The sequence below is a fragment of the Aedes aegypti genome, unplaced genomic scaffold (genome assembly GCF_002204515.2).
Source record: "Aedes aegypti strain LVP_AGWG unplaced genomic scaffold, AaegL5.0 Primary Assembly AGWG_AaegL5_hic_scaff_296_PBJ_arrow, whole genome shotgun sequence".
Lineage (NCBI taxonomy): Eukaryota > Metazoa > Arthropoda > Insecta > Diptera > Culicidae > Aedes > Aedes aegypti.
Genome location: NW_018735956.1, coordinates 17,524 through 33,710, shown reverse-complemented (window position 1 = coordinate 33,710; position 16,187 = coordinate 17,524). Strand labels below are relative to the sequence as shown.

The following is a 16,187-nucleotide window of genomic DNA, read 5'->3' as shown; positions in this document are numbered from 1 at the left end:
AGTTCCGTGGAGATTGCTGGAGCCAAGCTTTTCCTCAGTATAGTTGGTCAGTGAGAATTCCTATAGCTTTAAATAATGTTTTAATCAAATTCACCTATAAGCCGCACCTCGGACGGACCACACAGTGTCCCACTCTCCTTCAGCTGTCAACCAGAAGGAGACCTTGACCGTGAAGCGATTTTTGTTTGCGACCACGGTGACATCACTTTTGGGACAGCTGATTCCAGCATTCGTGTACGTGGCAGGGCACGGGGTATTCGATGGATGATGACGGGTTGAATGTGAACTAGGTGTCGCACATTTTACTAGCGGGAAAAACATTATCATGCCCTAAGAAAAGGTTGACCATCGCTAGTTTATCCATGGGTACATTAGCAAGTGTTTTTGGTGTTTTTTTTTTCATTCAATTGACGTTTTGAATTTTCAAGTGCCTAGTTTCATTTTTTTGTTGGATACTTTTGATTTATTTAGAGGTATTTATTTGTTGGGAATTGTTTTTATTGGCCTCTTCTTGATGGAACTTAGAGTTCTGCCCTTCCTTAAATGCACGTTAACTTGGCTGCCTTTAACTACCTCTCCGGTTCGTGACCATTTGGATGAGAATGGAACGAGATAAGGCTCACAATATCCATCCATGCTGATGACCACTACAAGATGCTGATGTAATTCATCGATTTGTGAATTATCATGTTCTGTAGGGAATCCATTCGGTCAAGTAATTGTTATGACCAAATTCGAATGTTCGAATAATTTAACTAAGACCAATTTGGAATCTGCCCTCGAGATCGTACAGTAAGTTGCTGTCTGCCTATATGTAGCATGAATCATTGAATATTCAACCTTGTTGAACTCTTATCGCTTTTGCACTGTTAATTGAACCACCCGATTTATAGTTAACAACAATCAGGCAGTAAAATTTGAATCAATCTAAGTGAGACGAGAGTGTCGAACAGAAACCGCGGTTGTGAACTAGCTAGTCTATAATTAATGAAACGCAACATCCATCGGTGAGGTTTGTGTGAAAATTAACCGATTTCAAGTGCTCGTGCCATAAAGGCAAATGGGGAACAAGTGCAGTACAAGCAGTTGCGGTGGATGTTTCGGGGGTTGTTCTGGAGAACATAAGGCCAGTGATAGCTGTTGCAGTTGCTGCGGGATGCGATTCAGAAGAGTATGGAAACCTGCACGGGTCGACACGGGTGAACGGGGGCGTCTCATGGCAGGACATAATCCACTGGCTAAGCCAATGATGGAGATGAAGGACATGGATGTTGTAGGTAAGTATTCTGAAAGAATGTTTTTTTTTGTAAAATTTAGGTTCTCTTTTATTATCGATTTTCTTTCATTTTAAGTATATTGTCATCTATAACTCATCAAATTCAAGAACTATTTAGCCTTAAATCCGAAATAAGTTACAAAATATTCGAATGGTCTTTTAATATTTTCAGAAGAGTATTTCGAAAACTGGGAGCAAATTGGTCGCAACTGTACAACTTTTCGTTAGGTTCGAACTGATAAAATTTAGCTTTAGTGGTGAATTCGATCCCGATATTGCCTGGGGTAAGAAGGGATAAAATAGGTCAGGGGCAAGACATGTCAGTCATTTTGAAGCGTAATGTTAACTGAAAAAAAAAATGATTTTAATAGTCGTGTCCACCTTTACCCGAGTGCAGCGTTTAGGTTTTTTTTTTTTTTTTGGTACGTTAATTTTTTTATTTTTTTTATTCTTCATTAGAATTGTTCCAAACATTACATTCATTTCTTATATCTAGGTGTTTTGTGTTAGACAACACTATCATCCTAATTTAGTAAAACAAATTTAAGCTCTTATTAGCATTTTGTTATGAGAGAAAAAAACGCTTTCAATTTTCTTAACCTTGACATTATTAATTATTTTTTTTGACATTTGTTCCAATGTTTCAACATTGGATATTCTTTGTGGAATATTAGTACTATACTGCCCATAACTGCATATTTGTAACATTCGACAAAAGTAGGCACTGAGTAAATGGGATACCAAGTTTGCATTTTACTGCAGTATGGGACGAAACTTAAATTTAAAAAAATCATTAATAATTCAAAAGATCTTATTTGAGGCTGAAGTTTTGTACAACTCATATCGCATATTGGGTGAACAGTCAGAAAATAATTCTGATAGAAATTTCGTTGCTACTACATCATGAGTTTCATGTATAATCTCAATGTGATTGTTATGCGGTTACAATTGCCAATGTGACAAAACAACTTGGTATTTTTTTCGAGTTTTCTAGAACAATCTCACATATTTTAGTAAGTTGATCGAAAGTATTTATCATTTGATGACTCTCCATGGTATTAACTCCAATTTGTCAAAAATGTCGAATGTGACTGTTATGCAGTTATGGGCAGTATAGGGGTGGTCCATTAATTACGTTAGACAATTTTGGTGGTTTTTCAACTCCATGATAAGATTTTTTGTATGAATATTAAAAATGATTTGAATGGCGCGTAAGAAATCTCAAACCCCCCATAATTCCTTACGTAATCAATTGACGATGCCATACCAGGGATGGAGTTTTACAATCATTTTCAAAATTTTATTTTGAATCCTCTGCAGAACTTTCTTTCTGGTATTACAACAGCTATTGGTACAACATACAACATGGCTGGCCTGAAAATTTGTTTGAAGATCAAAAGCTTGTTCTTAAGACAAAGTTGCGATTTTCTATTAATAAGGGGACAAAGACATTTTACATATTTGTTACATTTGGTTTGAATGCTCTAAATGTGATTTTTGAAAGTTAAATTTTTATCTAGCATGAGCCCTACATATTAAACTTCATCTTACCAATTTATTGGAACCCCTCTCATCGTGACAATATATCTACTTGAAGGTTTCAAATACAGAGCTTTTGGTTTATGTGGGAATTATTATTAGTTGAGTTTTGAAAGCATTAAGAGAAATCATCCATTTTTGCAAATATGAAGAAAAAATATCCAAAGTATTTTGCATCTACTACAGATGCCACGAAGGCGTCGTCCTTTAGCGAAGAGGCCTGTGTCATCCGCAAACAAAGATTGACATCCCTGTGGTAACTCAGGTAGTCAGATGTGAAAACATTGTGTAATATTGGTCCCAGAATGCTGTCTTGAGGAACACCAGCTCTTCCAGGAAGTTTTCAGATTGAGAAATTTTATTTTCAAAATATTTTTTTCTTAATTGTGAAAAACGTAATTTGATATCTTTCTGCAAATCCTGCCATATAAATTTCATAGCAGGATCGCGAGTGCGTTGAAATTGCCGTTCTCCTCATGCTTTTAAGACGGATCAGAGTTTAAGATCATCGTCTATAATCACGGATTCAAATTTTTCAAATTTTGGAATTGCAATGCTCCTGGCTGCAACAATGGAATTTTGTTAAAGTTTCAAGTGCATTGTCCCATATCAAGTTTAGTTTGTAAAGAAATGTTAACATCAATATTATAGTCAATATGTGCTTGATATATATTCCAGTCGGCTCGAAACTAATTGAAAATGGAGCTGATAGGATTGAAAATCTCTTCATGGGATAGGGGTCATGCACAAATTAGTCACGCCCCCGAGGGGGGGAGGGGGTCAAGCCCAAGCGTGACAAGCCTTACAAAAAATTAAAACGACTCATACAAAAAACGTGACAAGGGGGGGGGGAGGTGGTCAAAAAAAGTTGAAATTGGCGTGACATAATTTGTGTACCATCCCATATTTGAAACGTAACAGGGACATGATCAGACTCAAATCAGCATGAGTAACAATTGGCTACAGAGTAATAGACTCGGTTAAGACCAAGGATATGTTTGGCATTAAAGTAACCAATGACAAAAAAATGTGACTTATTGGGAGTCAATTTTCGCAAGTCAGTTTGGAAGCAAATTAACATGCTGTTCAGAGCATTGAAAAGGCAATAGTCAGCCTATGAAGTATATTTTACCAAGCTGTGTTTCAACTGAAACACATAAAGTTTCAAAAACTTCAGTTCAAATGACGAAAATGTTTTATAACGCCTATGAATGATGATTGCAACTCCCACATGCCCCATCAAGTCGATCATTACGAAAACAAAAAAGTGAGGATCTCTTTTGAGTTTAGATCCTAGGTTTCAAATACGTTTCAGCAATAACTGCTATAGGCACGTTATTAGCTGTAAGAAAATTAAACAGCTCGTCCTCTTTACCATTCAGAGAACGAGTATTCCAGTTTAAAATATTTAAATTATTATTTGGATCCATTAGAAAAACGTAATCTAATAACAATTTGATTAGTAAATTTTACCCCAACTTGGAGTGCTTCAGTCATAGTGGTGGCATTGAACATTGCATCAATCATTAGATTCAATTGTTCAGTTAGAAAATTAAAATCAGAGGCATACTTATCACTTGAAGTGGGTACATTTGATGATTTTCCGTTAGAATTTTCGGTAGACGAAGAGGCGGAGTAAATGTTACCCGTGGCGGTAGGGTTTTTTTTTCATTTGATTTGAAACAAGTAGAATGGGTAGAATTACCTGTTACGATATCGGCAAAGGATTTACATTCGAAATTGAATGATTCGAACGGTTACCCGACGGATTAATATTAGTTTGTGAATGAGCATGATTATAATCTTCCTGATGGGTATGATTCCTAATCAAGCGATCGTTAACTGAAAAATGAGTATTGTTCGATACTCTACCAGGCAAATTCCGGAATCGACCGTTATTGTAACGAATATTATCTTTCATCTGCCTGGCACGAGCCTCAACGAATCTCTTGCGTGCAGGGCAATACCAAAAATTTGACTTATGATTGGCCCCGCAATTAGAGCATATAAACTTGGTGGTATCTTCCTTCACTGGACAGACGTCCTTAGCGTGAGAAGAACCTCCGCAAAACATGCATTTAGCATCCATGCGACAATTGTTTGTACCATGACCCCACTTTTGGCACCGACGGCACTGAGTGGGGTTCTTGTAATTTCCTCCAGGTTGCTGAAAATGTTTCCATGTCACACGGACATCGAACAAAAGTTTTGCTTTTTCTAAAGCGTTTTTTGTTAAGGTGAACTAAATATTATTCCTGAGAAAGCACTTTCCGAACAATGCCAGATTGGGTTCTCTTTTTCATTATGATTACTTGGACTGGGGAAAATCCAAGTAAATCATTTATTCCATTTTTGATCTCTTCAGGTGACTTATAGTCACTTGAGAGACCTTTCAAGACGACTTTGAACAAACGTTCAGTTTTGTCGTCATACGTAAAAAAATTGTGCTTCTTCTCTTCAAGATGTTTGAGAAGAAGTTCGCTATATTTAAGAGACAGTCTCCTTTCTTTGCGATTTGGAAGGAAACCTTGATTCCCCTAATGGAGTTGAAGATCTCCTGCCTAAATCCCCCGAATTCGGAACAACTGACCACGATAGGCGGCACTCTTTGCTTCCTCACTTGAATCAAAGAGCCTGGGCTAGAGGCTGCTTCTATTTGGTGCTCGGAAAATTTGTCTAGAGCATTGAACTGATTGCTCATTTCGATACAATTATTCATTTCACCCTTGGAAGAAAGTTCGCATTCCAGGGAATAGTAGCTAGTTTACGGAACAAGTTGCCGAATGAAAATCGAGTTCTGCAACGAGTTCGATACAACATTTTTTGCTATTTCGTAGGTGACCACCTTGGAGGGTATCAGAAATTAATATCGGAGAATGCTTTCAATCATTATTTTACATTTTCTGAGATATTGTTTGTGTTATGATTCATCTACCGCAACCAAAACAGTTGCGTAATGAGAAAGCGGTTGCGGTAATGAATCCATTACACGCACCGGTTTCAGTTATGTAATGACCTGGGAGGCAGGCACAGATAGTACACCACGAAATTTGAAACAATTGTATTTTACATTCTACAAGATAAACCCAGTTCGCCAACGACAATCAGGCAGGCTTGGGCGAAATTGCCTTAGTTTTCATTTGTTGTTGTATCCTTCGCATCTTCTCTGGAACAAACATTGGAAACGGCCACAGTTTTCTATGCGTTTAATATTCCAGTTTTATTGAAAACAGTAAGAAAGAAGCCTCAATTCCAATAACGTTATACTTCAAATTAGAATAAACGGTATTCCTCGTGACGTTACTTTTGAATGAGCACGAATTGATTCCTAATTCGATTTTGCTACTTTTGATGAACCAAAAATATGCTTGGCTAATTACGCGCTTTTATCATGTTTGTCCATTGTTTAAGATCTGGGCTCACAGTGACGTAGAGAAATTTTGTATTGGTTTCTCCCCCCCAAGTAATGACTATTCCCGCACTGGCATACTTCAGTGCAGGAAAGTAGGCCGTTTCATGACAGATTGGCGTGATGAAAAACAGCCTGTTACGATTAGAAATTGCAAAAACGTGCTTTCTTCCATTCTTGACACATTTAGTGACAGTTTTAAATCCCACTTTTTGGAAGGAAGTTGTGAATTCAGAGATTCACTTTTCCTTTGTTTGTTGTTGCAATCATGTTTAGTGAATAAACGAAAAAAGACGTGACCTTCGAGAGGTTTTTTTTTTTTTCCAAGACGGTGTCCAAGAAGGATTACCACCGCTAGCTTTCGCCAACGGGTTCAACGAAAAATCGAAGGCACGGATCCAAACAAGGATCGTAAAGGGATCAATAGTAGAAAAAATAGTACTGATAAGTACTGTTTTAGCAGCACTGAAAAGTACCGTTTTTAATTTTAGCACTGAAAAGTACTGTTTTTGTAGCACTGAAAAGTACTGTTTTATTGCTTTAGGTAGTTTTTAAGAAAACTTCCAAGAGCAGAGAGAATTCGTGTACGCACAGCACGAAGGTACGATGCGCACTGCAAAACACCCGTTACTAAGGGCAACACAAAACTACCGTAGAAAAATGTTCATTCTCGCATTTACGCCATTTACAGGCTTCAATGACACTACCAGAGTTGCTCGCTGTCACTATCAATGCTTAAAATTTGCTGATTGTACAGGCCGACTGCGATATAAATCGTTTCATTCCATATCACATCAACATCATGCTGTCTACTCCATCACAAGTGCATTGATGGCGATAGACTATGGATATCACTGATGGGTTAAGTTTAGCCTTAAATTAAGCATTTAAAATGGCAATTTATCAGTACGATATTTTTACAGTGTTGCAGATAAGTTGAAACAATTTGTCAATCACTGAAAATCAGTATAGCATGGATAATTACTACGTGATCACTCATTCCGCGTGATTATGATCTAGAGTGCGATGTTGCTTCACTGCTGTTGGTTGTCAAATCAAAGTGATATTGATAGCTCGCAAGTGATAGTGATAGTTTTAGACCATCAGCCATCAGCTGATATGATTGATATTAAGCAACTCTGGACACTACTGATTTAGAAATTCATGTACCCGACCTAGGCTACTTGATGAGATTCACATTTTGAACTACTGTATTAGAAGAGCCTCGTGATATTCGCAAAAATTCAAGCCTACTACTATTATTACTCCCAGCTCTGGTATTTTCTACTGGTTAACATTGAGCAAAATTGATTGACTGATGAGAAATTATGGTGGGTGGTATCATGTTATAAGCGATCCGAAATTGAAGGATAAACAATTCACAACAACATAAGTAAAAACATTATTAAGAATATATGTTTGCTTTATTTCGCCACGACTTGCATTAAATATCATCTACCGTAAAACGGGGTAACTTTGATAATGCGGGTACTTTGATAATGCGAGACTCTCAACATACTAAACGAAATAACAAAGTTCCTGTTAATCTGTTAAGCAAAACGAATGCAAAAGTTAATAGTATTAGTATGACACTTTCATGTTAAAGCCTATTTCCGTTGGAATTAAGTACATTTGAGGATATATATGCAAATATGGAAAATTTATAAGATTTTAGCAATTTTGAAATGCTCCCAAACAATCTGTTCTACGATCACCATTGATGAAGTCATAATGAATTCGTTACTTATACTTGATAGCCTAATTATAGTAGAACTCGAATTCGGTCTCAAAACTCTTAGCGAATACTATTTTTACAAACTGGGACCATTTTTGTAATCTAAGTCAGAAATTTCCATATAGCGTTAAACGCCTAAAGATATGCAATGCCCTACAAATGTTCTGTATTTCATTCAATTTTGTTCGAGTGATGCTCATTATCAAAGTTACCCCCAAAACAGAAAACCGACTTTCGATTATATGAAAAATTATATATCCATTAAGAATAAATATTTTAAGAAATCTATCAACTGCAATCGATAATTAGGGATACCAGTACTTTGTTTTAAAAATATGAATTAAAATTCTTTGAAACAGCATGCATAAATATTCCAAGTTTTCTTCGAAAAACTATCAAAGTTACCCCCGTTTTACGGTACTTATATCAGTCAGTTTACTCCATTTTATCTCTACTCCCTCATTTCATTTTGCCGATTACTCCTCCGTCGTTTGCAGGTTTGTTAATCTTAAATTTTTAATTCTTCATCATTTTTCGAATTCTTGGCTTTGGGTTCGTCTGGCTTCTGCTCACCATCGTTAGATTGCGTTTCTTTCTACGTTTGGACGTTTTACCCCTGCGTTTGAGGGCGTTTGCGCGCAGTTTAGCCAAGCGCTTCTCGCGTTCTTACCGGCGTTTCGTTTTCCCAAACGACGCTGTTGAGCCTCTCGTAGTTTCCTGCAATCGTTCCTCCCCGTTCGATGGGCAACTCTTGATTGATTCTTGTTACGCTGATATTTTTCGGAGATTGTCCAAACGGGCCTGACGTTGCTCGGGAGTTTCCGCTATGATGCGATCGGCTTGGTATTGGCGTAGTTTTTCCAGCCGAAGTGAGCTTTTTGGGGTTGGTTGCTTCGCGGAACGATTCTTTTTCTCGGCTAATTTATGGTCCGGTGATTTTTCCAGGTTTGCTTTTGCGCCCCATGTGAAAACACTCAATTATTCCTTATGCCCTAGAATCAAAACATCATCATCTATGAACTATGTTTGATGAAATCAAGTCTTAATATACCAAATGATTTTATTCTAAAAATTAGAACGCTCGATGAATTTAAAAATTTGATACACATTAAACGCAGCAGTAAAGATTTTGATTGATTTGATTTGAAAGATCCTCCAGATTTAGACTTTTTAATCTATTTCGAAAGCGTTATTGAATGCAATGTACTGTACCGATCGACCATAGCGACGATAATAGGCCTATTCAAATGACGTCTCAAATCAGCTGAATTGGAAGCACTTTGACAGTTCTTCTCATGAAATGAGCAGCCCGTGTTAGCACCGGTCTCACGATGTAAACAATGCATAGACGGATCTGTCACATGAAAAGGCCCTATATTAATAGCAATGATAATCGAAAAATGACAGATGGAATTTATCACGCAAGTTGCAGCTCAACCTTGTATGCAACACACTTTACGGAGTCACTAATTTATTTGAGCTTGAGTAAGGTGCTACAAGGAGAACATTTAAACATCAAAATGTATTAAGTGGTATTAACGTCATTTTTGTGTAATGAAGTTCATAACAAATTCATTATTTTTTTTTTTAAATTTTACTGCTAAATCTCCAATGTTTTTCTATGTCTAGAAGAGCAAGACCAGTTGAACTGCCTTCAGATTTGTTAAAATGAATCGGATTCGTTGCACGTCCGGAATGTACATGATCATTGAAAAAAAAAAAAATGAATTCAGTTGATTCGCATAATTTCGGTTCAAAATTTTTTTTTCCATTTTCCACCAATGAAGCTGGTTTGTTGCCTGTCAAATAGTCAAGGAACATGTTATAATCGATGAATACAATTCCTCCATAAGCCAATACTCATGCCGAAGAAGTCCAGAGGACGTGAACAAAAAAAGATTGGCTTTCTTAAGGTGAAACAGTTTGGACATCTAACTCTAATGATTGCGCTAAAACTTTAAAACTACTAATCTCGGCAAAGGAAGCATCCAACCATAGTGCATTTTTTTATTTTAGCACTAGCAAAAAGCTTCACATAAGAATATCAGGCAACGTTTGCTTACTATTTCTCCCAGTTTATGCTTTGAAAACGCGAGTGGGGTCACAAGTCGGCCATTTGTGAAAGCCATCTTTGTATTTTGAGATGTTCTCACCTTAATCTCAATAGGTATTTATAAACTTCAAACGGCGTATGAACAGTCCCAGGGTTGTTAAATGTCCATGAATATCACGTAACTTTGACAATTGAATATTGCTAGTATCATCGTTCCCCGTGAGAAAATCAAGGGTGGAGGGCGGCTGTCAAAGAGTGTAAAATTGAAAAGCCGCAACCTAAGTCCAGAAACGGTTTTAAGGCTTAACGTGGAAAAGTGAAAATCATTATTCGCACAATTACAGGTATCAACACGCTTGAAAGAAACTTTCTGCAGTGCAATTTATCAGAAAATTCTGCTAAATTCGACAGCGACTCGTACTTACTTACTTTTGCTGGCGCTACGTCCTTCAAGACATGACCTGCGCCACAATGTTACGCCAACTAACTCGGTCCATGGCTGCTAACCTCAATTCCTCGATCGTCCCACCTTCCAAGATCCTGCTCACTTGGTCAAACCACCTAGCTCGTTGCGCTCCCCTTCGTCTTGTACCGGCCCGGATTTGAGTTGAACACCATTTTTGCGGGATTGTTGTCCGGCATTCTTCACAACGTGTCCCGCCATCGTACCCTTCCAGCTTTTGGCGACTTTCGTGATACTGGGTTCACCGTAGAGTTTGCGCAAGCTCGTGGTTCATTCTTCTCCTCCATACGCCGTTCTCACATACTCCGCCGAAGATCGTCCTAAGCACACGTCGTTCAAAAACTCCTAAGCGCTTGCAGGTCTCTTCGAGCATTGTCCACGTCTCATGCCCGTAGAGGACTACCGGGTCTTATTAGCGTCTTGTACATGGTACACTTAGTACGGAAGTGAAGTTTACCAGACCGCAAGGTCTTGTGGAGTCCATAGTAAGCACGACTTCCGGCGATGATACGTCTTCGAATTTCTCTGCTGCAGTTGTTATCCGACGTTATCAATGATCCGAGATAGACGAATTCGTCCACCACCTCGAACTCATCCCCGTCGATCGTCACGCGTCTGCCTATGCGAGCTCGATTGGGTAGCAATAAAGAGTCGCCAGTACCTTCCTTGGAAAAAATCCCCCGGTGAAATTTTATAAATTACTATGAGTTGCCAATATTCGCACATGCAATATTTCGCTTTGAAGGGTGCTATGTATATGCATTTGATTTTTTTTTTCCAAAATTTTGACATTTAACAGCACTGGCACAGACTAATTTCTTCTGAATTATTTAAAATTTTGGGAGGATGCTATTTACATACAGTAAACCTCCATCAGTCGATGTTCCATTAATTCGCTATCGACTCATGGAACCATACAAGAAACAAATTTCTTGATGGTCCTGTCAAATCGCTTTCTAAAACATTTCTGTTCCATGACTCGATATTACATGAGTCGATGGTTCTTTTAGATATCGACTAATGGAGGTTTCACTATTAGTCAACGCATAGGGGAGAATTTAAGCATAGGGGAGCTAAAAATTCAAATTTGTTTCGGTCTAGTGCATCGTGCAAACTTTGGGGTCACTAGAACCTACTTAAAACACAAACATTCTGTTAAATCATATACCTGTTATGTAACCCCGTCGTTTACATTCAAATAAGCTATATATTATAGAAATTGAGCGAAAATGGCAGAGATATTGACCAAAACACAAATGTTCAATCATCCTAGGTAACTCCTAACACAATAATTTAAAATACCATTTGATTTTAAATAGCTTTCAGATTTTTTCGCCTGAATATCGCAAATGCTTTTCAAACAATATTAAATTACGATTCTAATGCTTCATTGATTCAAAATTTTGGTCGAACTTCATCCAAAAATTTATTAAATACAATTTTTGAAAATGTGTATGAGAAAATACCTATGATGCAAGTTCTACTCATTACTTTTTGAATGAGCTATAGAAAGTTAATTAGACACATTAATTAATTAATTAGGCACAAGGATATGAACAAAACAGTTTTGTATTCTTTTAGGAGATGGCCCGAATCATTTACATAGGAGTGTACCTACAGAATTGTAGAGATATGATTTTTTTTTTGCTTTTACCTTACGTAAGTCACTGTTGAACTAAATAAAATTACCAATAAAGACGTTACCGACGAGTGCCACATTGGGTTCTATTTTTTATATTGCAAATAATCATAACTGGGGAAAATCCAAGTGAATCCAATAAACCTTCCAAAATGGCATTGAACATTGATTAGCCAAAACATTGTGCTATTTTTTTCAAGATGTTCGATTTTTTAAGAGTAAACGCAGCAGTTTCCTTTCTTTGTGATTCAGAAGGAATCTTTGATAACGGCGGTTCAGATTTTAAAATGTTTGAAAATTCAATCTCCCATATCTTCCTTACCAACCTTACCATAAACATAGTGTTCTGTGAAATTTTTAGCTTTTTAGGTGTTGATTTAAAGTTGGCCCGAAGACAATGTAGATTTATATGGAATTACTATGGAGAAATTTTGGAAAATATTTCTAGCACGTTAGTACTGGAATGTAAGTACAAACTCATCATTTCATAGTGAAAACTCATTCTTCAAAACCACATTAAGGAAATTTGCTGAAGAAAGCAAATCAATCTGATGGATAGGATAAGACGCCATAAGAGGGAATCAAGGTCTCCTTTCAAATCGCAAAGAAAGGAGACTGTCGCATTTTACCGGAAACTCTTGAAGATCACGAACTTCTTCTCAAACATCTTGAAGAGAAGAAGCACTTTTTTTTTACTTATGACGACAAAACTGAACGTTTGTTCAAAGTCGTCTTGAAAGGTCTCTCATGTGACTATAAGTCACCTGAAGAGATCAAAAATGGAATAAATGATTTACTTCCCCAGTCCAAGTATTCATTATGAAAAGAGAATCCAATCTGGCATTGTTCGGAAAGGGCTTTTTCAAGAATATTATTTACTTCACTTTAACAAAAATGATCTAAATAATATTAAAGCTTTAGAAAAAGCTAGACTTATGTTCGATGCCCGTGTGACAAGGGAACATTTCCAGAAACCTGGAGGAAATTGCAGGAGTATATTCTCGTGAGCTAAGGCTGAATCAGTTTTTACTCACTTGGTAGAAACTGCACCGTTTTTCAGGCGGAAATATTTGCTCTTATGTGTGGAGTGCAATCAGCACTTTAACAGCGCGTAATGGGTAAAGTCATATACTTCTGTTCAGATAGTCAGGCTGCTATAAAAGCTCTCGCTTCGGCCAACTCAAGGTCGAAGCTTGTTATCGCATGTCGAACTCAAATTGAGGAACTGAATTCAGTCAACTCTGTAAACCTTGTATGGGTACCTGGCCATTCTTCCATCGCTGGAATGAATTGGCTGATGAGCTAGCTCGCGATGGAGCATCGCATGACTTCATTGGCCCTGAGCCGGCTATTCCAATTTCGAAGTGCTGGGTGAAGCTTCAGATAAATTCTTGGGCGGCAACTCAGCACAAGCAATATTGGAATAGTTTGGAGTCGTGTCGTCAAACAAAATTGTATATTACTGAGCCATCTCCAAAGGTGGCGAAGTATTTAACAAATCTGTCAAAGCAGAATTGCAGTCTCTTGGTCAGAGCGTTGACAGGCCACTGCCGACTCAACTATCACATGGCAAATATTCAGCGTGCTGACTCATTTGTGTGTGATAGTTGTGACTCCGATTATGGAACTTCGTATCACCTGATATGTAACTGTCCAGTTTTTGCGCAAATGCGATTCCAATTACTTGGTAAACACTTATTAAGTGAAACTGAATACAGAAGCCTGAATCTTCAGGACATCCTGTTATTCTTAACCCGCTGTGGTAATGAACTATAGGCTCTCTTTACGCTCATGCGTTTTGCAGTGCCCTTTTTAGGGCGCTGTTCGAACCCATTGTGGTATGGAGCTACATGCTCTCATTTCGCTTATGCGATCTTCCCTTTTCAAGGGACCCCACTCCTATTTCCTCCCATCTTTCCCTTCCCTTTCCTCTCCCATCGGGTAGATGATGAAATAGGCTCAAATATGGCGATGGCACAAATCTCCCAACTGGTGGGGAACGTGCCTTTGGAGCCGGCCTTCTGATACCTGATACCTGATATGTTCGATGCCCGTGTGACAAGGGAACATTTCCAGAAACCTGGAGGAAATTACCAGAACCCCACTCAGTGCCGTCGGTGCCAAAAGTGATACAAAAAATTGCCGCATGGATGCTAAATGCATGATTTGCGGAAGTTTTTTCACGCTAAAGACGTCTGTCCAGTGTAGGAAGATACCGATAAGTTCATATGCCCGAATTGCGGGGGCAATCATAAGTCAAATTTTTGGACTAGCCCTTCGCGTAGGTGAGTCGTCGAGGTTCGTGCCAGGCAGATGAAAGATAATATCCGTTACGATAACGGTCGTTTTATGAATTTCCCTGGCAGAGCTTCGAACAATGCTCATTTTTCAGTTAACGATCGCTTGATTAAGAATCACCCCTCAGGAAGATTATAATCATGCTCATTCACAAACTAATATTAATCCGTCGGGTAGCCATTCGATTAAAGCAGGTAATTTGAACTCCCCCTCCCTTTTCATACTATGAGTACCCATTCTAATTGTTTTCAATTCAAATGAAAAAAAAAAACTGCTGTCACAGGAAACTTCTCTGCCTCTTCGTCTACTGAAAATTTTAACGGAAAACCATCAGATAATGTACCTACTTCAAGTGATATGTGTGCCTATGATTTTAATTTTCTAACTGAACAATTGAATCTAATGACTGATGCAATGTTCAAAGCCACCACTATGACTGAAGCAGTCAAAGTTGGTGTCAAAATTACTAATCAAATTGATTTTGGATTACGTTTTTCTGATAGTCCCAATAAATAATATTTTAAATTGGAATGCTCGTTCTCTGGATGGTAAAGAGGACGAGCTGTTTCATTTTCTCACAGCTTATAACGTGCATATTGCAGTTATTACTAAAACCTATTTGAAACCTGGATCCAAATTAAAAAAGATCCTAACTTTTTTGTTTATCGTAATGATTGCTTTGATGGGGCATGTGGGGAGTTGCAATCATCATTCATAGGCGTATAAAACATCAAATGTTTTCTTCATTTGAACCTAAAGTTATTGAACTTTAGGTGTTTCTTTGAAACACAGCTTGGTAAATATACTTTCATAGCTGCCTATTTGCATTTTCAATGCTCTGGACAGCAAGTTAATTTGCTCCAAACTACTTGCGAAAATTGACTCGCAATAAGTCAAATTTTTTTATCATTGGTGACTTTAATGCCAAACATCGGTCATGGAATAATTCTCAAAGTAATTCCAACGGCAGAATTTTATTTGATGAGTGTTCTTCAGGATATTTCTCAAATCAATACCCTGATAGCCCTTCATGTTTTTCCTCTTTTAGAAATCCATCTACGATTGATTTGGTCTTAACCGACTCTAGTCATCTTTGTAGTGAATTAGTTTCTCATGCTGATTTTGAGTCTGATCATGTCCCTGTTACATTTCAAATATCCCATGAAGCGATTCTCAATCCTATCAGCTCCACTTTCAATTATTTTCGAGCCGACTGGAATATATATGAAACATTTATTGACTCTAACCTAATGTTAATATTCCTTTACAAACAAAGCTTGATATTAACAATGATCTTGAAACTTTAACAAATTTCATTTTTGAAGCCAGGAGCATTGCAATTCCAAAATGTGAAGTAAATTTTGAATCCGTGATTATAGACGATGATCTTAAACTCTTGATCCGTCTTAAAAACGTGAGGAGAAGGCAATTTCAACGCACTCGCGATCCTGCTATGAAAATTATATGGCAGGATTTGCAGAAAGAAATCAAGAAACGTTTTGCACAATTAAGAAGCGAAAAATTTGAAAATAAAATTTCTCAATTGGACCTGGCTCTAAGCCCTTTTGGAAATTATCTTAAATTTTGAAAAAAGCCAACACCGGCATTGAAAGAGGAAAACATATTATTACTAACCAATTGCGAAAAAGCTCAAAAACTCGCTATGCAGTTCGAAAGCGCGCACAATTTTAATTTAGGACTTACTAGTCCAATTGAAAAACAAGTTACCGTAATCCGGGGTAACATGATCATTTTTCTGAATGTTGCTTAAATAT

At 37.6% G+C, this 16,187-nt stretch overlaps 2 long non-coding RNA genes across 2 annotated transcripts; one reads left to right on the top strand and one right to left on the bottom strand.

The window, feature by feature from the left end:
* The first annotated feature begins 429 nt into the window (after positions 1-429).
* LOC110681053 lies at positions 430-1,077 on the top strand. Its single transcript, XR_002503076.1, has 2 exons — positions 430-792; positions 894-1,077. It is a non-coding gene; the product is annotated as an uncharacterized LOC110681053 (long non-coding RNA).
* Positions 1,078-8,727: 7,650 nt separating this feature from the next.
* Positions 8,728-9,091, bottom strand: LOC110681052. Its single transcript, XR_002503075.1, has 2 exons — positions 9,011-9,091; positions 8,728-8,951 (listed from the first exon to the last, which is right to left on the bottom strand). It is a non-coding gene; the product is annotated as an uncharacterized LOC110681052 (long non-coding RNA).
* Between the last annotated feature and the right edge of the window lie 7,096 nt (positions 9,092-16,187).